This window comes from Pollicipes pollicipes, unplaced genomic scaffold (assembly GCF_011947565.3).
Source record: "Pollicipes pollicipes isolate AB1234 unplaced genomic scaffold, Ppol_2.1 Scaffold_4002;HRSCAF=4701_pilon_pilon_pilon, whole genome shotgun sequence".
Taxonomy (NCBI): Eukaryota; Metazoa; Arthropoda; class Thecostraca; order Pollicipedomorpha; family Pollicipedidae; genus Pollicipes; species Pollicipes pollicipes.
This window is the reverse complement of record NW_023596420.1, coordinates 36,504,976-36,529,092: the sequence shown is the minus strand read 5'-3', so window position 1 is coordinate 36,529,092 and position 24,117 is coordinate 36,504,976. Positions and strand designations below refer to the sequence as shown.

General features: G+C 52.1%; 1 long non-coding RNA gene across 1 annotated transcript; it reads right to left on the bottom strand.

Annotated features, from left to right (window-relative positions):
• Positions 1-18,314: 18,314 nt before the first annotated feature.
• LOC119093863 (uncharacterized) lies at positions 18,315-19,548 on the bottom strand. The gene is made up of 3 exons (XR_005093689.1): positions 19,487-19,548; positions 18,941-19,045; positions 18,315-18,547 (listed from the first exon to the last, which is right to left on the bottom strand). It is a non-coding gene; the product is annotated as an uncharacterized LOC119093863 (long non-coding RNA).
• Between the last annotated feature and the right edge of the window lie 4,569 nt (positions 19,549-24,117).

The following is a 24,117-nucleotide window of genomic DNA, read 5'->3' as shown; positions in this document are numbered from 1 at the left end:
ATTAAAGCCAGGCATCTGTGACAATCACCGATCTTGCTCTTAACCTTGATTGTATTCAGAATTGGCTGCAAGATTCAGGCCTCAACATTCAGAATCCTTTATTTTGGTAAATGGTGATAGAAAATAAACTCTGAAAAATCAGCATGCACACACAAACAATGACTGACCTGTGGAACTCTTGAGAGTGTGATGAGCAGACATCTTGGAGTTTTCTCTTCAAATGTCTCAAATGGCACAGCAAACTATGCCCATAATCCACAGTTTGTCACAAACTCTGTCAGGACTTCATGCCAATGGTGTCATTCCCTGCTGTTTCTCCCAAGATTATTCAGCAACACTTGGTCGCAGTTTTCAAATCACGAGACACAGTGGATATTGGCACAGTTACTGCTGTTGCCACATACTAAAAAGTTTGATAATTACCTTATGAAATGACTAAAAACTTTGATATCCATTCAATACCAGTACAGCAACACCTGAAACATAACATCATTATCAAAACATAAAAGTGGCTACATGAAAGTCAACATTTAATAAGCTCACTGTGCACAAACTTCTTTGAAACTTTTTCCAATTAGCAATGATGCATACCACTGCTTGGCAAATCAACATGTAATGCTCAATGTGATATTCCAGGCACAGTCTGTGTCCCCACAAAGCATTCCATGACATAATGATATACTGGTAGCTTTGCCCTGCAACAATTTCCCCTGAAATGCCCTGACATCCACGCAAGTTTTGCAATCTCATCCAGCACCCAGCTGGAAGGGGATATTGCCACTGAGGCCCAAATGGATTGGTTATTTTACTTTTTGTACAAATTCATGGCATGCCAAAACTAATGCCAGCAGTAGGTGTCTCTTTTCCATGCAACATGTTCCTTCAATGACACTGCCAGCAATGGTAGAAATGACCCAGTAGCAGACCTAGTGACACCATAGTATCATCTTGATCTCACACTTGGATAAGCTCATGCGGCTACTACAACTTAAGGATGATGGAAGTGAAGCCGGTAAGCCCTGTTTGCACATTTCCTGTAAAGTTAGCTACCTGTAAATGCTACAAAAGTATTCCATGGGTAGCTCCTGCTTGGCCTTACTACAGGTCACAGCAAATATATGCCACATGTTTTGGTTGTTGTTGTTTATTGGCGTTCAGGAGCGCGCCAACTGTGGTGGTCATTTGGCGCCCAACCACATGTTTTGGGGGTTAGATCAACATGGCCCAGAAACACTTGATTCTGGGCTCTTACAGCTTTCTGAAAATGTCACATCAACTCTTTTAGTACTGACTGGAAACTAATAACCAAAAATGACTAGTGGCCCCTCAAGATGGGAAGTTTTTAGTGCCCCTGGAGTGATCTCCACTGTATTAACAATACATCACTGGCACACTAAACTTCCAGAGTACACAGGTTCAAAATAACACCTTACTGAAATGTTACACATTAAAATTAAAACACTTGCAGCTTAAGACACCTCATGAAACCAGAATAATTACTGCCATTTATTCTGATGCATCACAGAAGCAGTTTAGCTCAGCTTGAGCCCTTTTGTAGTCTTATTTTATTTAAACATCATGCAAGAATAGGTAATGACAAATCTTGCTTTGATAACATTCCAAACAATTGTTCACCCTCACCCAATATGCTCTGAATATGTGGCACATTCACAATTGGCTGCATGTACTGAATTGATCCAAATGTACATTTATTGCCTAATGTAAAAGTTGGCATCAAAGTATTACAATATAACCTCTTAATACACCTGCAACCTTTACAGCATACCTCTACCCAAAACCTGAGTGACCAGCAGATTTGGGGCTCACCTTTTATCCCAATCAATTTGGGACTCACCTTTGGTCCCAGCAGATATGGGACTCACCTTTGGTCCCAGCAGAGTTGGGACCCACCTTTGGTCCCAGCAGATTTGGGACCCACCTTTGGTCCCAGCAGATTAGGGACTCACCTTTGGTCCAGCAGATTTGGGACTCACCCTTGGATTCACCTATCCTTCAGTGAAAGCCTGTGTTGTCAACCACCCTGTACACCACAAAATTACATGAAAATAATACTCAATGGTACCATGCCATCACAAAGCAAATATATACTGAACTACATCCCTAAATTCAATGAGTGTAGTTCACCAAAGTTGTGTAATGCCAAAGGTACTGTAACAAGGACAGGAACAATCATATGCTGCTATAAAATCACAGAGCGATTGAATTACAAGAATAATAAGTACAAGTCTAGTCTAAGTCTTCTTGTCATTTTTCTAAGTTAAAGTTTTTTATAGACCATCATACTACCTCCTAACCTTAACCTAGCCTAACAGGAGTTATGCTAATGCAAGCCCTGCTGTATGAGCACAGGAGACTGTCCAGCATAACTGGCTCAGAGAAACTTCAATTTATTTTTTCCTATACACCAGCACAACCATAAGCTAAGATCTAACTATTAAAATACTGCATATTTGAGCCTATACATTTGTTCCAGCCCTAATGTGGCAGTTTTCATGCTCATGGCAATAAAGTTACAAAATGGGTTTTCCAAAAAGTGTTGGATAACCAATAACCTATAGAATGCTATCCTTAATGATAAACAATGCACTTGAGCCAGCAAAAACAAGTTTGTTGTTAGAGATATTTATGCTAATAGATCGGTTTTCAAAAGAGCGGCTAGGAGTACAAATTTTCAGCATTCACCATCATCAGATGGTGGGTCCTGGAGGGAGCCAGGAATTATAAGATAAAACATGACATGCCCACCCACTGCCAGTTGAGTGCCCAGCCATTCTCACTAATCCTGGCTACAGCTACAATTCTAATAAGCCTGCAACAGCAAAGAGGCCATTTTTGTTACAACCTGACATCATTTCTCCACCACCAGAGCCCTTGGCCCATTCCCATTTGTCACATGCCTGTGGGGTGGCCTGACAATCCAATATCGAAACTGCATTAGCTCCAGGAGTGTGTGGAGCCAGGACCAACACATTGGTTATCCATCTTCTAATTTTTAAGCACTTAAAAACACGCAAAAGGCCTTGTTTTAACCCATAGCAAGGCTCATTCAGCACGCCTTACCCCGAACCCCATCAAGGAAGCCCCCGCCCAACCGTGCGGTAATACAACGTGCAACTCTCACTTTGGTCGGCATGTAGCTATCATAGGAACAAAAAAAAAATAATATCAAAACACCACTTTTACATAGAACGCACCTACGCTCCCACTCTGGCCACCCTACTCACATCAGGGACGTCAACTGACCAGCACGGAACGACGGCACGAGACTGGAATAACAAACCACAAGGCAAACTTCAGCGCAAATAACACAAGAGCGCCATTTTTGCCCCAGGGGCCGCTACCATATTGTGCCTATCGTGAAAAGCTTATTGTTGACTGAAAAGTTTTTATTTGCACCAGGTGATGCGTGGCTGTGGCAATTTCGCATACTCCCTCCAAATCAGAAACTGTGGAGTACTATTGGCTCGTGCTGTTTATTAATGTCAAAACACAAAGACCGGGCAAACTTACACGCAGAATGAACACATGCCTCATTTCACTACAGCGAAATCGACATAACATGTCAGCAGCTCCACAATGAAGTCCACGTTTTTTCGTTCTCCACCAATCTACCGCATGGGGCATGAAGTTGACTCCAATTATGCGTCAGACCCTAGCTTTCCATTCTAGTTCTTGTTGAGCTGAAATTGACTACGGGTTTCCTGAATTAAAGGATCCAACACTGAGTCTACGCGGAGGCGATTTCTTCAAAACATTGCGTTAGCCAGGCAATCGGCCATAAGGTGGCACCATGTTTAACTCACCACGTGCTCAACTAAAAACCAAAATAGTGGTGGATCCAGAGGAGAGGGGGGCGGGGGGGTTCACGGGGCGATGCCACACCTCTGGGGCTCAACATTTCAGCTCAGGGCTCTATGTGTCCACTTACTGGGTTAATCTAATTGCTAATGAGCTTTCCACGTTGCCCTTGATCTGCTTACATTTGCTCCGAGGGCCCTACGCTGTTGTTGGGCCTTTTCTTCTGACATGCCAGGATACTCTAGATCGATCAGGGCCCCTCCATCGATTGCTCCAGTTCGCCTGAAATGCTTTATACGCCATTGCCAGGGCCCCATATGCTAACATGCCTGGGTACTCTCGGTTCCTCAGCGGTCCTGGACAATGGTCTCGGGTACTTTCCACTCGTTCGGAGGCCCTGTGTTATTGCTGGGTCCCATGTAAGTTTACACATCGAGGCTCTCAATGCCAAATGGCCTTGCCGCCAGAAGCCGGCTAACCGTAAATAACCCGTGACTCAAGTGTCAAACTTAATTTTTGTGGCATTTAGCGGTCGTCTTTAACTCATCTTGCCGTATCTTCTCCGAAAAACTTAGCGTTAAAATTACAGAATGCACCACGACCTTCGATGAATGTAGAGAGAGTAGGGAGAGAAAGGGAAGAGTATGGTCGGGGGAGTAGGGAAGAGGGAGTGCCATCTAGGGGAAAATCTAGGGGAGCCTAGGGGAGTCCTTCATACGCACCACACCGTTTGCTAGTGTTGCGTACAGGAACGTAATTTTCCGTATAAAATAGCACACCTTAGCACCTTAAAATGTAATGGCCGATATCCGAAACATTTAGAGGGTACCACAAACTACAGTGAGCGCACAATGTTACGTGCCCCCTTTGGCCATTCCTGGGTCCGCCACTGGACACGTGCTGCTTCAAAGTCCTCCGTTGAACTCTCCAATTACAGTTCGGGTATCCGCAAACAACCAGCCGCCGAGATCGGAAGATTTTTCTAACGTTCTCTCTAGGGGCGCCCTCCGTATTATGGCTGCCCACTTTCCACACAAGCGCATAGGAATATGCCCTCCTGAAATTTTAAGCGTTCGTCAAGCTCGTCTTTCATATATATATATATATATATATATATATATATATATATATATATATATATATATATATATATATATATGCATACATACATATATAACAGGGTCTTCTGAAACCATTGACAACATCGATGTTTCTGAAAAGTACGAAGTTTTCATTTGTTATAACTTCAGTCACATGATCGCTCGTGAATCATTCACTGCTACTATGCAGTGAATGATTCATTCACTGGCTACATTCACGGCTACCTACTATGCAATTCAAACCTCCGTTCCATTTCCGCATTTGTCCCGCCGGTGAGGGAGCTTAGACCGCGTGCAGCATTCTGTGCAAGAAATCCAAGAGCACTGTGCGCTGAGGCCCCTGCCAAGTTGTTGTAACTGTTAGCCTGTCGCCTCTCAAGTGCGCTCGAGGTTAAACCCATCGCCCAAAATAGCCTATATAGTCCAGGATATCAGACGGTATTGCCTCCGGCATTCTTGCAGAGCAGGGCTGCGCCGCAGAACTTACGCGCCGTGCAATGAGATGTGACGCAGCCGACCCAGGCCAGGCTGCATCAACATCATCCGTCTATCTTAGCATCGTGGCTCTTCGCAGGACAGCTTTCATATCGCGAATTCTTGTATGCGGATATCCGCACGCAAATATCCGCAGCCATAAAACTTTACACAAGGGATTTTTCGTATTCGCAATGCTTTGAATGCACAATTTTTGCATTGCACGTTGAAGTAAGCTCATTTTTTAGTGGCGCATTTATTCGATGCACGCATTTCTTCGTGCCTCATTTATTCGGGTGCACACATTTCCTTACGTCGCATCTTTTTTGGAAAGACCGCATAATCTATTCAGCCTGCGCGCCTTAAAACCCAAATCAGCTTATCATCATCATCACCATCATCATCATCGTCGTCGTCCGTCGTGTTGTCTTCATTTGAGCGCGGATTTCTTCTCATCGCGTTGTTCCGGGCGTGCATAATCTCAAGAATGGAGTGGGTGGCGTGGAGAGCTTAAATGCTTGGAGAGGAGAGCTTAAACTTTCAGGATCAGTTAATTCATTATCTTCGCTACATAAACATGTCACTTCGACATTATTTTTTCTTCAGAGGAAGATTTATGAATTGCGTGTGCACACAGACAGATGGCTCAGCTGATTCCGGCGTTTGTCAATGTGGCGGCTTCATTTACACTGTAGCATCATGCACGTACTGACATCGACATCTCACTAACATCATTGCATCCTAACATCCAGCATCTGACCGACTAGCTTTACTTTACGAAATTTCCGATGCCTGTAGAGATTTTTGTTAATTTTGATCAGCCTTAGTCATAGCTACCAGGTACATTCGGTTGTTTACAGTTGGGTAACGAGATCAATGATTTATAGGTATTGAGCAGAGGAAAAATCACATTACGTGGAACACAAAACAGGGATAAATCTTGCAGGTGGACTGTGAGCGATGTCCCACACTTGTGCTTGATGGTACATATTAGGTAGCATTATTCTGTCGATCTCATGTCGGTGGGGTCGGAATGAGTCAAGCTTGCTCGCGCAAAATCCAGGCGGAAGAGGGCATCACGTACATTATAACACTAAAAAGCTCGACTCGGCACCAAAAAGCCGGAGTCGTAAGAATTGCCATAGTATCGGCGGGAAAGCAGGGTGGAGCATGAAAACTGGGATACGATTAACTATGCGAGGAAATTCAATACAAGTTTCATGCATCTGGAAAGTAATGCGTAAACGCAATGCCCCAGTATAAATATTTGTGTCATTGAATAAATGCAATGCAACTAATCACGCTTGCCTGTCACTGTGCACATGGGTAAAGGAACAGGGGGGGGGGGGGGAGGGGAGACATAACCTCCCACTTTTCATGGGGGGGGGGCAGCAATGTCACCTAGCCCTCCTCCCACTTTTTCATATTTACTTGCGTTTAGCTTACTTTCGTACTTCTTTCAACATGTATGCTGATTTACCTAGTTCATCAGCCATCTTCCTCAAAAAGCGTCATATTTTCGTTTGCCCAATGGCCATCGGTCATTGTGACAAACGCGGGGCCGACACTGCGCGGTATCTTGAGACTGCAACGCCGGACGTCACGGCTGCTGCCAAGCTTTGCTAACGGGCTTGTTCAAAACCATGTTATACAATATTTTTCAGCAATCAGCTCTGACTGAATGCTGGACATTTCAAGACGAATATGGACTAGTTAGTCATGTCCATATAAATTTGGGACCCCATTTTGATCTACAATCCACGTTCAGGGGTCCCAATATCTCTGAAGGACACTCACACACAAAAACTAGAACTTGAGTCTATGTGACAATCATTGGACCCCCTGCGGCAATCAGGGATGTTGCTGCGTCAAAGAGGGTTCCTGTAATCAGTCAGAAGGCCTCCGGCGTCAGGTATGGGAACAGTGTGACGTGATGTATCTCTCTAAGGGTCTCCGGATCGACCAGGGGATCCCACCCGTGTCATCAATATGACAGCCGAAACACACCCCGCTTTGGGACAGAAGGGCCCTTCAGCCCTTGACCAGGAATGGTGATATGCCTTTAGTGTTCTACTCAAGGAGTCCTTTGCCCGATAGAAAATAAGGTGTCTTATTGTGAAAAAGACTGGATCGAAATCAGTTCAAATATGAATGCCCCATCCCATGTTTGCCTGAGATCGTTCATTCTGTTGCAGAATCGATTAGTAAAACGAGTAGTACGTTAAAATGCTTGAATATGCGCGCCCGCAATCTCGAGAACAAAGACAGCAATTTAGATGTCCTCCGGACGGATTAATAGTCACAGGAACACAAAAAATAGATATTCTACCTTCACTCTTCCAGTTCCATCACTAGATTCCAGCACCACTTTACGCTGCTGTGAGGGCCAATTCGTTCTTATCATCAATCCAAAAATTGTACAGGTGCAGTATATGCCCAGATTACCTCCTAAATATAAAATTGGATGTCCTAAAATTTTCAAAAGTACGTCATTCAGAAGCGTCATCATTTTCGCCCACCTGTTGGTCAAGACTCAGTGTTAGCCGCCGAGCCGACGCCGCGTGACCTGTGGAGACAGCGGCGTCTAACGCCAATATTTTTGTTGCTCTGATTTGCGATCGCGCGTGTTAAACACTACGTTGCATAATTTGTATAAGCAATCGATTAATGTGTTCAGAGATACTTCTTTCAGGAGCGCCATCATTTTCGTCCAACCGTTGGCTATGACCCAGCGTTAGCCGTTGGGTCGATGCTGCGCAGCCTATGGAGACTGCAACGTCTGGTGTCGAGGTTTTTGTTGCTGAAATTTGCCAGCGCGCATGTACAACACTACGCTACGTTGTTTGTATCACTCATCGATTCTCAATGAAAGTTGAATATTTCTAGGCAAACGTGGCGTGGCCACATTAATGCAAATTGTCGGCCCATTTCGAGTGTACAACCCAGATAAAAATTCTGACGAAGCTTCTGAACTTTATCGTTTCAGAAAGAGCCCACTGAACCCTGGTAAGATAAAGAGCGCCGGTAATTTATTCCATACCGGCGTCCGACACCTGATGTCTCCAGTTTATTGACTTCAAAATACAGGCAGAAATGATCTCGTGGCATGCAGAAAGGTGTAATGGTTGCAAGGTAAAGGTAACAACACAACGAAGAAAACGGTACCCCCTGTCAACCAGTAAGCTATATCCAGCGATGTTTTCTTTAAGCAGGGGGTCACCATCAGGGTTTTTTTTTGTCAACCCAGTGACCCCCTTGGCAAGGCTCTGGATACGCACCTGCCTACATACAAAAGCAGATCGAGTCGGCTTCGTTGAATGATGGGCAATTGAATGTCCGTTGGACCAATTCATGCACAAGGTGGGCAGCTTCCCGAAAGCTTTTTCTGCGGTGGTGAGGTGTGAGGGAAGATAACTCGGAAAAAGACTCTATTACAGGTGTCCAACATTTGTATTACACACCAATAAGTAGCAATGGTGATCCCGAGACAAGAAGCAAAGCATCCACACGATCAGTCCGTAATCAGCCATGCGGGGGACAGCCGGGCTAGGGCAGTGGCCGCCGACGGCGGACGGGAGAAGGGCTCAGATAAGAAATACATGACAGAAGAACCTTCATGTTGTGACTTGGTTCTTGGCAGGAGAACCTCCAGTTGGTTTTTCTAACAATGCTCTCAGCAGTTAGCATTTGAAGCTCCCGAATTAGTTTCCGCCTAAAATGCTGCGACAAATCTTACTCTTGAAAAGCAGCCAGCGAAATCTATGCGCATGAAAACTCTGGCGCACTATGGGCCATCGGCTTGCGTTCAAAATTCTGAGCAGCCTGTGTCCAGGTCGTATTTTGGCCCCTACCCTATGGGGGCAGATGCTTCCCCAGTGACCCAAAATGTCCACCCGCCCGTGGAATTTCGTCTCCCCCGGGAAAACAAGGTTGAAATGGACGTTGAATAATCGTAAGAAGCTAGATAGGCAATATATCATTACTTGCCGAATGGCATAGATAAGTCCAAAAGGCATGTTATGTACTAGTGAGAAACAGCTGTAGATGTATACCAAGCATGGTAGCGATGACATTGAATTATTTTCAAAACATGTTGCGTTAATTAAGCGCGGACAATAACCTCCATCTCTATCCCCCCCAGTCAACACGCCTGCTTCCCAGAGAAAGTTCCGAAGTAAACCCTTCGCCTGCCCCCCCCCCCTTCCTACTCTTTTAAACGTTCTTTCGCCTATGATTATGCATCTTAATAAATGGGTGACGAAGGTGAAGATGTGAGCGAGGCGAATAATTGCGAAGTCAAGGATTACGTATATATACTTGTTCTTTCCTAACAAGTATATATATATATATATATATATATATATATATATATATGTGTGTGTGTGTGTGTGTGTGTGTGTGTATGTGTGTATATACACGTAAGTATGCGTGCGCGTACACAAATTCATTGTACAACTTCGTATGCGATGTTGTGGGCAGGCGTAATTTTTCATTATAACGTTGCCTTAATAAAGTTTTGCGTTTACGAAGATTTGCGCTTAAGAATATTTTCGAGCCAAAATTATACCAAGATATACGATGCAAAGTGTTGCGTGCAAAGCTTCACATGCCTGATTTTGCGTCGGAAGAAACGTGAATCACAAACAACTTTCCTAACAAACGGCGTGTAGGAGCTAACGCATTAAGGCGCAAAATAGTCGGATCAATGTTAACACGCGCACGGGTGGCCGTTTGAATGCGACGCCCTCGGGTTGGGTTAGGTGGCAATTTTACTTGAGATCTCAAGGACCAAGAGACCTGAAGACAACAAATACTGCTGGGAGCGTGGCCATTGAAGGGACCCGAAGCGGCCAACTCTTCCTTCATGGATTGGGACCTCGGAGCTGTCAGCAATCCTAGCCCGCTTCCAAGATTTAGAGAATTACATATTTTTTTAATAATTACATAATTACATAATTACATAATTACATATTTACATAATTTAGAGAATTACATAAAGGAGTTTTGTAGGTAACAGCATGTTTGAATAGTCAGTCAGTTTTCGCTGCGCGGCGCCAGAGGCCGGACGCGCGCGGAGACCGCTCCTGCTCCGCTGTCCGCCGACTCCAGCGTCCAGTGTTACCACAGGAACCAACCGGCTGAGTGCTGGTGACCTCATCCGAACGAGTGCTTCTGATTGTGCGTGCATCAGGGTGATTTGAACGAGCGTGCATGGGTGAGAGTGACACCTGAGTCATCTCCACGGGCGACGCGATCGGCGGCGGGCGCGTGGCGGCGCTGGCCGGCCGTGATCGGCGGGGCGGTGAGCTCATCGTCCCCAGCTGCAGGCGTGCCGCGGCCCTTACTGTCCGTGTGTGCGATGCTCGGCGGTCATCCAGACCTCGAGTGAAGACGTGACGCTGCAGTCAGCATGCATCCTGAACTGTTGCGCTTTCTGATAGTGCTGGCGGTCGTTCGTCTGCTGGTGCTCGCCGCTGCGCCGGTCCCCGGCCTCGACACGCTGTACTGTGACTATAAGTCCCCATGACTGGTCACGTGCTCTAGTGCCGCTACCGGACTACCGACCTGCGCAGTGCGCACTGACGGCCAGATGCTGGCACAAACTGGAATTGACGGAGGCGGATCGACGTCTTCAAAATGTGGACTGGAGCCCAGTGTACGGCGGCATCGATCCCGGAGAGCAGTGGGACTATTTCCTTGCAGTGACTCGTCCTATCGTTGATGCTTTAGCACCGATGAGGCGTTTAAAAGTGTGCAATCCTACAGCACTACATGTCACGGAAGCTACTAAAGACCTGATGGCCCGGCGGCGTGCCGCACTCCGTGATTATGACCGCGAGACGTATAAGGATCTAAACCGGCAGGTCAGGTCGGCAGTGCGTCGTGACACGCGGGAGGAGATTGACAGGCGTGTACGGGAGTGTGGGCTGAAGCTCGATGAGGCGCAGTATGCAGCCTGTCGTCTCATCTAAGCAGCCAACCAGGTCCACGCCTGATGCGGACGCGGACGACATTAACCGGTACTTCGCCAGCATTGGTACCGCGACCGCCCGCCGGGTGGACTCCTCGGGGCCGGAACTGGCGGTACGCCTGCCGCACGTGGCCACCTGGCCGGTTCCAGGTATCACCCGTTACACCGGAGCAACTGTGACGCGTCATAGCCCGCATGCGTAACTAGTACATTGTGCGGTGCAGACGGATTGTGTATCTGGGTGTTCAAACTGTGTATAGACGCTATTTGTCCCGCGATCGCCCATATTGCCAATTCCAAGCCTGACAGCCCATGCAGTTCCCGACTCGTGGAAGCTAACAATAGTACATCCTATCCAAAAGACGCCAAATCCACTGATGTTTCTAATTACAGGCCTATCTCAATTTTACCGACTATCCGTTAAGGTCACCGAACATGTAGTTTACGAGAAGCTGTTTGCATACTTTACCTCTCACCACCTGTTCCCGTCTAGTCAACATGGTTTTAGATCATATCACTCCACTGACACGGTGCTTCTCACGGTAACCGACAAAGTTTTTGAGGCCATGGCTCAAAGGGAAATCACCTTGTTGTGCCTACTGGACCTATCCAAGTGCTTTGATGTTATCCCACATGATGGACTCCTTAGAAAGCTCCAGCTGTACAACGCTGATGTACGTTGGTTTGCGAGTTACCTCCAAAACCACTTTCAGCAGGTTCTCGTCCAGAACCCAGGTGGCGCTTCCTCTCTGTCCGCGGCATTGCACGACCCGATCGGAACCTACCAGGGCTCAGCGCTCGGCCCACTGCTGTACAGCATTTATGCTGATGATATGCCGCTGCATGCTCATAACGCGTGTATTGTGCAGTACGCGGACGACACGCAGGTTTTAGTGAGTGGGAGGCCCGGTGACATTGGTACGCTGATCACATCCATGGAGCAGCATCCTGCACACCTGTCCAAATGGTTTGGCAAAAACGGAATGAAAATTAACGCACAAAAAAAAAACACAGCTCATAGTCCTCGGCACGCGTCAAAATCTTCGAAACCTGCCGCCGACTAGCATCAAATTTATGGGCGCCACTGTAGCCAGCTCTCCTTCCGTTCGAAACCTGGGTGTTGTATTCGACCAGTGCATGACGTTCATTGCGCACACTGATGACGTTGTGCGGCGATGCAGTGACGTTCTTATCGGCCTCAGCCACAGCCGGCACAGTCTGCTCAGGCCACACTCAGTACTCTAGTCCAGGGTCTAGTCATCTCATTTATCCGTTACTGCATCTGTTTGTACAGAACATGTAATGCTACTCAAACATTACGACTGCAGAAGCTGCTGGTTTTACGAGATCTCGAGTGGATGTCTGCTGACAACATGTTCTTATATCATACACTGACACTTCTGAAACGCATCCTGGAAAGATCCCAGCCGGAGTCGCTATCTGATCACCTCATCCATAGACGCCATGTTCACCATCGCACAACGAAGCAGGAGGATATGTTACATGTGTCGGTGATCAGATCCGAATCGGGAAGGAGGCGTTTGTTTACTCCACCGTGACCGCCTACAACGCACTACCGCAGAATATTCGCGAGCTGAGCCTTCCACAATTCAAACGCGAGTTGCGTAGTCATATCCTGCAGCGGCGGATCAATAACGGATAGCGACGCCTACGTCAAATGACTTTAGCGAATGTGAGAGTGCGTTCTGCGTATGTGAGCCTGCGTGTGTACGTGTTTGCGCGAGCCTTCCCTGACCTAGTGTTTTATTTCCATGACACGGGCTCTGTAATAGCCACATTCTGAGTGGAGTGAACTTATGACGTGTAATAAATAAATGCATAGATAAATAAATAGGAAGTGTAGCGGACATAACTATGTGTACGAATTTTCGCGCACGAATGTTTGTGAAATAAAACGGAGATTCGCGTACGAAGTTTTCTTGTACGGAGACCCTCAGTTTTAAAATGTGTGTGTACGTAGTATTGCGTAGAAATGAATTCGGTACAAGTGAGTGAGGCGACTAAGTTATGTCCAATAACGCCCGCTTCGTGATCAAACATGTGTTATCTGCTGCAACCAGTAGCGAACCCATTCGTTGACGGCTTCTAATGAACGGTGCGTGTATGCATGGGATAGATCGGCGCCTGCAATTAATGATGTCTGCATCGGTGGGTCTCACAAAACTTTACGTCCTTGTCCACCTGCGAATATCCTTTCCAAACTTGCTCATGTGCATGCGCGATTCCCTGACACCGTCCGTAAAACTTATCAGGGCTGTCAAGCATCAATGCGACCGAGAAAGACACGCATATGTACTCAATGGAGCGTCGCGGTGACGCATACGTGGAGGACAAGGATGCACTCATGCGGCTGACTGGCTGAAACCATGCAGGTTGTCAGCACTGCGCGATCAAGGACATTCAGACTGTCAGCTGTAGAACAGCTGAAAGCGGCCCGCTTTTCATCGCCGTTCCACATGGGGCTGGGAACAGAAAGCCGGCACGGCATGTGAATTCCAGCGGGGGCAAACACGCAGACAAAACGCGTGCCACGCTATGGGCGGCGCTGATAAATTAATGATGAAGAGCTGTCTCTGGTGGCGGGCGCTTACGAGCACACGCTCGCAATGCGCTTCACGCCAGGCGGTCTGATGGATTGGGCTTACGAACGGAGGCACGCACCACCGGCGACGCGAAGGCGTGGCCTGAGTGGAAGACGTTCGTCAGTTGTGCCGCCGAGGTCATGGCAGTCCGACCTGCTCCGGAGACCTGAGAGGCGCTGAGAGCTGGTGTGCTGAGTGGTTTGATCACCTGGGTGACCGCCGACCTCCTGACTACCCGACCGGTCCCCGCTGCTAGCCTCCGCTAGGTCTCCAGCGGCTAGCCCCATTCGGAGCCCTCTCCTTTCCGCGAGCATTTACCATTCGCGAAGGTAGGGGACCACCCCCACCGGAGACTTCCGAGAGCCGCTCTGACCCGCTCCTTACCAGACACCCTCTCCCGCCGCTGACATCGCCACCTCTCCCCGCCAGCAGCGGCATGCGCCGCCTGCTGTCCGCCGGCACGGGGGAGTCGGCCGCCGTCGGCTGGGCCCGCTTCGCCGGCAAGGCGCTGCTGTACGTTGGCTGCCTGGTCGCCTGCCTCTACCTGGGCTGGCACTCGGTCAGCGTCTACCTCTCCCAGCCGGTGCGCTCCAGCACCCGCATGGTTGGCGCGGGCGCGCCGAACCTAACGGTGTGCCCCGGCTGGGGGCTGGCGGCGCCGGCAGCGGCGCTACGGCTCCGCTGGCGCGCAGGCAACATCAGCCAGGCGGCGTTCGTACGCGCGGCCGACCCTCCGCTGACGGCGGTTGTGGCGCGCTGCCACGCCGGCGGCCGCACCTGCTGCCAGCCGCGCTGCCAACCGGGCACTCTGGTGCTAGGCCGCTGGCGGCCGGTGCTGGTGATGGGCCAGGCGCGGCCGCTGCTCTGCCACAGACTGCAGCTGGACCGCGCCGCCGCCAAGCTCGTGCACCTCAACGGCGGCCTGGCGCTCGACTTCTACGTGCCGGCCGGCGCCACGCGCACCGGCAGCCTGTTCGAGGTGCTGGCGCACGACGGGCCGCGTCCAGTGCTGCGCTACGGCGTCGGCTCGCGCAGTCTGTCCACCTCGGCGGCACGCGACGCCGGCCGACCCAGCCACGTGGCCGTGCGCGTCGGCACCACGCACACGGAGAGCGTGTCGCGCCGGCGTCACCCGTGCAGCGTCGAGCCCGGCTACGACCAGCAGCGGTGCGAGATGGCGTGCGGTCACGCGGCGGCGGCGGCCGCCGCCGGCTGCCGCTCGCTCGGCGCCGGCGGGCCGCCGCCGGCAGCGCCCCCCTGCGGCAGCGAGGCGGCGCTGCGCCGACTGTACGACCTCATGTACCGCTCGCCAGAGGAGGAGGCGCTGCAATGCCGCTGCCCGCGCGCATGCCGCGTCACCGCCTACAGTGGCACGGAGGAGCGCCGCTTCTACGAGGGCGCGCTGCTGCCCACCGTCAACGTGGTGATGGAGCCGAGGGCGAGTCTGGTGCGGGAGCAGCTGGCCTCGTCGCTGCAGCAGCTGGTGTCCGAGCTGGGCGGCCAGCTGGGCCTGCTGCTCGGCTGCTCCGCCTGGACGCTGGTCGACCTGCTGTGGCGCGGCCTCGGCTGGCTGTGTCGCTCGAGCCGCGCGGCGGCGCCGCTGCTCTCTGCGCGCCTCTCCATGTCACCGCGCGCCGCGTTCGTCCGCTCCCGCCCCGCCGTCACCGTCCCGCCGCCGGCGGGCGACCAGGCAGCGCAGTTCCAGCATTGGCGCGAGGCGAAGCAGCCGTTCAGGAGCGGCGAGGAGCGGCCCGCCCAGAGAAGCCCCGGCGAGCGTCCGACCGTCACTATTATCCCGTGAGAGGGCGCTCCCTGCCAGTGCGCAGCGCCCTGTGCAGCAGACAGGCACGGAGCAAACGTGCCACACCCAGTCTCAAGCACAACTGCCGCTGCCAGTGCCAGACCGTGCCGAGAAAGCCGTAAGGACCACTGCACTACCCTGTATGTCATTTGCCGGTGGAATTAACATGGTATATACCAACTGGCATCTAGCAACTAGGACCAACTAGGCAAGGAATCTCTACCGGTCTAGGCTAGCCAGGATTTGCAGGGGACATCGCGTACAGATCAGTTGCTGCCTGTCGGCTAAGTGAAGAGCAGTCGTCTTTTTGCGGTTTAAGAACAGAAACCGACATGGTATGCAACATCATTTCACGACGTCTATAAAGCTGAGCCAGCACACCAAGGGCCTGACAACGCTTGCGCCATCACGATAACGACCAACGTGTCAGCTGCTAATCTTGGTCGTGGGAAAGAAATTGGCGGTGGTAGCCATACATGACATATATAACCGCGCTTAGACAGCAATGCAACCGTCGGGGGTCGTGTTGACAATCAAGAGCTTAAATGGCGCCACCGCAGCACCATCGTCCCTGCACAATGGTGTCGTGTCAACATGGTTGTTACAGACCACCGCCGCCGCGTTATATGATCCATATTGCACGGAACTAATCACCGCCGCTCACCACGTTCACATGAACCTGGACTCATACACAGACAGCACACGAGCGCACGTGAAGACTCAGCCTCACCTGAAGAGGCTCAAACGCAGCTGCATCTTGGGTTCTTTCATCTGCGACTCGCCGTGTAGTTCGGCCCTTATACGCACATTTCGTAGGTCTTGCTGCCCAGGACTAAAGCGATTTCGCAAGGCGCAGTCGACACAATACACTCTTTTAAGCTCAGGTGGCGATCGCGTGAACAGGAGCGATTAGTTGTAGGACGCTTTCAAATAGCACGTTCTTGCTTAGCACGACGGACGGCTGAGTGTTCTTGAAGTGTCCTGTCTGATGACGTCACGTGAGGAGCACTAGTTTCAATAAATGCTATACCGCAAGCACATACAGCCTTTTACCTGGACATGATGGGGAGCCGGCGGTGAAAAAGGAAGAGATGCACTCCCTGTCACCAACTTCAAACCGTTAAGTCACGGGGAGAAAGGGAATGTCTATAGACAAGGACCGCATAACTTCAAAGAATCGGCGCTTATGTTAGCGGCCAGATCAAATTTCAACCGTGACTTTTCGGAAGCCCATAAGCCGTAGCAAAACGAGTTCTGTTACCCATATGTTCATGGCAACTATCACCGTCAGCGACTATGCTTTAATGCTTGTTCCATTCCACGACTAAAACCATAAATAATGATGTTTCACCCAATACCGGTAGGTACTTGCTTCGATACACGTCGGCGATTTCAACGATCAAGTCGTAACTGGAACAATCCGCGACTGTTTCAGTGTAAAATTTATATCTAAGTAAAGGACAAAAAGGCGCCCGGATAGCACACCAAAGACAATCACCGAACAAAACGTTCATAGGGCGTCGTAGGTTCCTCAAGTATCCCAACGCACGTTGCAAACACATTCGTATCTATTCCGAAGATTGGTTTTGGCCTAAATGCACCACTGCTGCTCATGTCATAGCTTTGGTTTTATTCCATCGGTCCAATGGGGCATTTTAATGGCAGCCGATGCCCGCCGACAGACCGGTCACAAACTGCTTCAGCTGCCGCTGCGACTTCCTGACAGCATGCAGAAGCTGATACTGGATACTTACGCAACGTCAGCCAAACGCTCATGTCATCGCTGTCATTTATTCGTGTCAACTCCTCCACATATTTTAAAGCCGTCATCCCCCGCTAGAACGACCGTAGACTGTCCATGAAACGTAAAAAGAACGAGTCACGTGACCTGAGGTCCTCCGACCACACTGACTGCAGCCTACGTCATCATGACGTCACAGCTCTCACGTCACGCGGCCCGACACGCAGCGCTCCGTCCACGACTGACGTGGCCGTCACCATGACGTCACCGTCAGCTGGCGTCGAGCGTTGTTCACAGCAGTCTCGTTAGCGCCGTCGAATCGGTCAGCTACTGGCAGAACACAGCGCGCCTGCTACGCAGACAGGCGCGCAAGGGTGCGTGTGGGGGAGGGGGAGGGGGATGAAACGGGGCGGTGGTGCGCATGGCGGGCATGACGCGGAGGTGACGAGAGCGGCGACCTGCTTTCAGCGGCTCCGCGGCCCGCGCCAGCGGGACCGGGCGCATGGGAAAGCTCCGAAAAGGCCTGGACATCATGGGAGCGGGCACATCGCACGTGCATACACGCATACGCACACACCGGACAGCCGAAGAAGCAGTCGCAACACAATGAACACATGAGATTGCATATGTACCGATATCAGTATGAAAGGCACCCTCCCATAAGACACCAAGCTCAGTAGAATAGCCAACAACATGTTCACCACCGCTTCAATAAATAACAACACGCAGTCACTTCTGCCGCTGTCGCCACTTGCCGCTGCCGGCTGTCGGCTGTCGGCTGTCGGACCTGACCGACTAGCTCGGCTGCCGCCCTGCTCACTCGTCGCCGCACACTATCACAGAGCCGCCGCCGGGCCGACAGGTGCGTCATCTATTTGTACACAGTTCTGGTAAGTTCTGGTTGACGGCGCGGCCGACAGGTGTCGGTAGACACGCACGGTCCGCGGCGTGGCGGACCGCCTGGCTCGCGGAGGGCTCATTCCGCGTCTGGCTTGGACGAGTCCCGACCCGGGGTAGGCGACTCATCGCCGTTGGTGTCTGCAAAGGCAATGCGATATCCCAAACACGTTAGAAGGGGTGTGATATCACCTACATGTTTAAAGTGATAACGGTATGCCCCGATTACAGTGGTAAAGTGGCGAGCACACATGTAATGCCGAGTTCCCATTTCATACGAATGTTTTACAACGAGGCTTGAGGATCAGATGCCTCGATAAGCGAAACTTACTTTGAAGACGCCAACCATAACGTTCAAGGGAGGCAACTCTATTCCGCTGGTCAATTGTTGATCACTAGTTCGAAGGTGTCGCAGCATGGTTTCCGTGGTCGTAACTGGCATAGTAGTAGGGCAATCAGGCAAGAAAAAACTTGGTAACGACCCAAATCAGTCCTGTACTGGACACTCAGCGATAAACTATACAAAAAACTCACCGGGGTCGTCGTCCTTCTGTATGCGAACTATATCTTCCTTGCCTACTTTGCGCTTGCGGCTTCCTTTGCTGAGACCAGTTTCATCTTCCGGTGCCTTACTATCGGCTGAAAACAAAAAGACCGGTTACATGTGCATATAGCTTTATTGAACCCTTTCCCGGCATGCGGTATTCTGGAGCCACAGAAGACAAAACGTACAAACTCTTCTGAATTGCGTGTTAAAGGCTCTTACCGCTCTGGTCGCGTGGTGGCACCGGCAAAATATAGAACAATTCCTTGTCACACGAGCCACAGCATACAAGCAAAGCAAACGAACCGGCAAACCGGCGACTCCTAACCAACCGACCGAAAGTGAGCGCGTCCTTGCCAACGAGCCACAGTAGCGCCTGTCTGCCTGACGCGTTTCACCCTACTTCCGACTGGTCGCCCTCTCTCCTCGGGCCACCCCGCCGTTCCCGCTGGTTCCGGCAGCGGCTGCCTCGCCAGCCCACGTGCCGAGAACGGAGGGGGTGGTTTGGGGAGGGGGCTCGGTCGTGCCCTGCTCACCGGAGGTCAGGTCGGCCGGGGGACCGCGCTTCTTGCCCCGCCGCGGCGGTGACCCGCGGGCCAGCCCCGGCGACCCCGCCTTCACGCGGGCGCCGCTGCAACAGACAGACGCGCTCGGTCACGGTCACAGACGGGGTCAGCGCGGTGGCGCACGCCGAAAGCGGGGGGAGGGGGAGGGGCGCATAACGCCACGCGCATCAGTAAAGCGACTGATACAGCCTGACACAACTGACACGAAAACAGCCGCTAGGGCTGTGAATTGTCACGATGCAGGTGGTGTGAAAATCCATGTGAAGCTACACATCTCTGAGAGCCCTACCAGTGAATGCATTCGACATCTTAGGATGTTTATTTTTCGCGAGAGGTTACCAAACAGAAGTTCCCCGATGTAACCCTTGCGCGCATATTCCACAGATGGCGTTGACTGAGCATCGCTTGGCGTATATTTGGCTATGTTTGGCCGTTACGGTCGACGACATCGACGGCTTTGCGATAATTAACGGCTTTGATGCTATTCACAGTCTTAGCGGGCGCACCGACCGCGTGGCCGGTAGCTGCGATCAGAGCGTCGCAAACACAAATACTCAGGATGGACTCTGGTCACAAGGGACTACGCATGAGTACTTTCCATGGGCAGATCTCCCAAGGCCAATGTGCTGTGTTCGATACCCGGCCCGTATAAGGTGACCCTGGCCGCTTTCCTGTCGATTACTACGAGGCGGACACTTACGAGATCGTTCAGCGATTTGTACACGATACGTCGGCCTACAACGTGCGGTCGATTTCGTCTCTTTGCCTGCCCCAATTGGCGGGATCTGACATCGATCAATAAAAACGCCGCCGTTTGCGCTCGGCGGTCGTGACTGGCGGAGCACGCGGCCCTACTCTCGCCAGTGCGGCTGGCCGTCCTCCTGACAGTCTCTTGAAAAAACGTGCCGGTCTCTTGTGCCCCCCCCCCCCTCCACCCCACGACGCTAGGCCGTCGAGATCGGGGCTTGGTTTCAATCTGTGTCCTTTTTTGCACTGACCGATTTTTTCAGCTTCCAGCTTAATTGAGTGGGGATAGTGAAGGACGTTTCCCTGTTGCCGTAGTAGACGGAAGGATAGGACAGCGATTTGCCCACTACGTGAGGATAGCTTCAAACTGCGCTGTTGCATGAACACCATCCTGACCACACGTCTTGCCTTGCACGTGCCTGAAATCGCACACACCACAAATTCCAAAGACTACACTTTTTGCTGGAGACCCCATGCAACCGAGGCCGACAGTTGTAAAGATGCAATCATTTCTAAGGCGTGATGGCTGAGCCGAGCCGGGTCGTCCAAGTTAAAAACGTTCTCATAGTTGTAGTGAGACTTGCCCGGCCCGGGGCATCGCCAACAAACAGCCGATTTAATCGCATCGCGGCGAGTGGTTCTCAGGTTTACAGTCTCACGTCACAACTTACAGCGTTCCTAAGCCGCAGTGGAGCACGCGAGAGCAATCTGCACATGAATCTCGCCCGACGGCCGCGTCACGTGTAAATAAGCAGGCTTCAGCGCTGTGGGGAGCGCGTGACGACAGCAGCTGGTGTGCGTGATGGGACCAATGCGACTGCGAGGGACGGGTAGATGGCGGCCCGTCCATCCCCCCTCCCCTCCCCCCCCCCCGGCGCTGCCGAGCGATGACCGGACGGGTCGGACAGTACGATTCTTGCTCAGGGAGAGTTGGCCAGACGCCTCGTCAACCTCGTGTCCCTCCTCAAGCAACAGCTGGATCTGTCGGCCAATCGGAGACTCCGCAGCACAACCAAACGCCAGTGCGGTACCGCCGCCCGGCCCACCGGTCCACCGCGAGGCAGGCGCGCAGGGACCCTGAGGCGGGCACCGGGTCGGGCCGCCGACGGGTGATCTTACACAACGGCAGCGGCGGCGGCGGCGACGACGACGGCAGCGCCCGGTCGGTCCGCCGGCCTGCCGTCCGCGACGGCAGCAGTGGCGGCGGCGGCGGCGGCTGAGGCTGAGGCTGAGGCTGAGGCGGCGGCGGCAGCAGACGAGGTGACGGTGGCAGCCGGCGGCTCGACAGCTCTGGAAACGAGGGTCTCGTCAACACATCATCACCAGGAAGAAAACGACCCTAAAACTCCTTCTCCCTGAGACCTCGCACAGAAAGCGTCAGTGAGCGATTTCGCTAGGGCTGCCAACTTCGGCAGCCTGGCCAGCCGCTATCCCAGGGCCGGGACTGACTGCGGCACTTCGTCGATCTATCGGCCTCTGCTTGCCGAGGCCCTTGACCTAGTGCTACTGGCACCGCGCGTGGTAGTCCGCTGCACGCGAGATAAGCAGCGACCCAGAACACAGCGGCGCATGGAAGCCGCACGATGATAACGACTCGAAAGTTGTCTGAAAGCGCTCGTGAACGGCATTAGGTGCACGCCGCCGCTCTGCAAAACTTCGCCACAGACCCGATGCGCAGACCCAGAGTTGGGTCCCAAAGTCACGCCCTCACTATTGTTGCCTTTTGACTATTGAGCCCAATAGAACAACGATGATCCTAACGCATTTCTGTGTGGCACCGGAGCGCTAGCTAGTGCTATGGTGGAAATGAAGGCTTCCATTGTGTCCCCGAACAGATCTGCCATTTGGTAGGTAGGAACAGTCGCATTTTGGACGAAAACACCACCAAACAACCGAGTGCTTTTCAAACAACACACGCAAAAGCCTCCCAAAAAGGAGTTTTGGGTAACGCAGCGCCATACTGCTCACGTAGTGAGAAGCTTGAACGGGTGGTAACGAACTCTTCACATCGATTCACAACCAGGGCGGGTGGGAGCCGTGATAGCATGTCTATTCAGACCACTCTGCACTACACAACGGCTCCCCTCTCATTCGCCCGGCCGCAGTACGCGGCCCTCCCTCGCGTCGCTGCAGCCGCGTGGGTGGGATTTCCCCGGCCTGCCACGTCACGTGACCGGCCGCGGCGCGCGCCGCGGCCGTGTGGGACAACGGACGCTTTGTTGGTGCGGTCCGGACGGATCGTGTCGCCCTGGCTGAGTGGTGCTCGGTCGCCGGCGGGTGGCGAAGGTATTTGTCGGGGAAGGGTATCTGCCAGGGCAAGGTATCTGCCAGAGTGAAGTATCTGCCGGGGAGGGTATCTGCCAGAGTAGGATATCTGCCGGGTAAGGTGTCTGCCGGAGAAGGGTATCTGCCAGGGTGGGGGTATCTACCGGGTAAGGGTATCTGACGGGCAAGGGTATCTGCCAGGGCGGGGTATCTACCGGGTAAGGAATCTGCCAGGGAAGGGTATCTGCCGGGAGGGATATCAGCCAGGAAGGGTATCTGCCGGGGTAGGGTATCTGCCATATAGGGTATCTGCCGGGGAAGGGTATCTGCCAGGGCCGGTGAAGGGTATCAGCTGGATATCTGCCAAGGAAGGGTATCTGCCGGGTAAGGTATCTGCCAGGGAAGGATATCTGCCGGGAGGGATATCTGCCCGGGAAGGGTATCTGCCGGGCAAGGGTACCTGCGGGCAAGGGTACCTACCTGCCGGGTAGGGTATCTGCGGGGTAGGGTATCTGCCGGGGAAGAGTACCTGCCGGGTAGGGTATCTGCCAGGGAAGGGTTATCTGCCGTGGTGGGGTATCTGCCGTGGTGGGGCATCTGCCGGGTGGGTACTTGCCTGGTAGGGTATCTGCCAGGGAAGGGCATTCACCGGGGTAGGGTATTTGCCGAGTATCCACTGCGAAAGGGTTTTCATCTGGAGGGATATTCACCCGGTTAGGGTTTCCGCCAGCGTACGTAGAATATCCGGTTGGGGCGGGTACCCGCCGGGGTAGAATGCTCGCTTGGACAGGGTATCCGCCGGTGTAGAGTACCCCGCTGGAGCGGGTACCCGCCGGGGGTAGAGTACTCGCTTGGACAGGGTAGCCGTCGGGGTAGAGTATCCGGTTGGAGCGGGTACCCGCCGGGGGACAGTATCCGGTTGGAGCGGGTACCCGTCGGGGGTAGAGTACTTGCTCGGACAGGGTAGCCGCCGGGGTACAGTACTCGCTTGGACAGGGTAGCCGCCGGGGTAGGACATCGGTCGGAGTACGGTGCCCGCCGGGTAGGGTATTCTCTGTCGTCGATTCTGGGAGGCTAAAACAACACTATATTACGGGACGTGGATTCTTGAAACAAAGAAAGGTGCGGGGATAATGCTTGGGCCGGGATGCAGTGCGCGTGACTCAACGGATTCAACAAAGCAAAATCATCAACAACATCCCTTCTCTGGATAAGCACCAACTCTGAGCAATCAGGACTACAGCGCTCACCCCAGGCAAGGTCCAAAGATCCGGACAAACGGCAGACGACGAATGCCAATGGCGCAGGCATGAAGTACTGTCCGGCCTATTACATCCATCGTGAGAGGACGGGCGGACTGAGGCCGTTCCGCACCCGTTGACAAACAGGGACGGGGCAGACAGCAGGCTGAATCAGCTCAAGTGGCTCTCCATCAACAACGGACAATGCTAGACAAACCTTAGCAATGCTAGATAAACCACAGCACATAGCTCGGGTCACCAGAGCACTTCGTGGAGAAGAAATGAAAATATGAAGCCGTCGCCCGCCCCCCCCCCCCCCCCGAAGAAACGCTTGGCTATCACATTTTG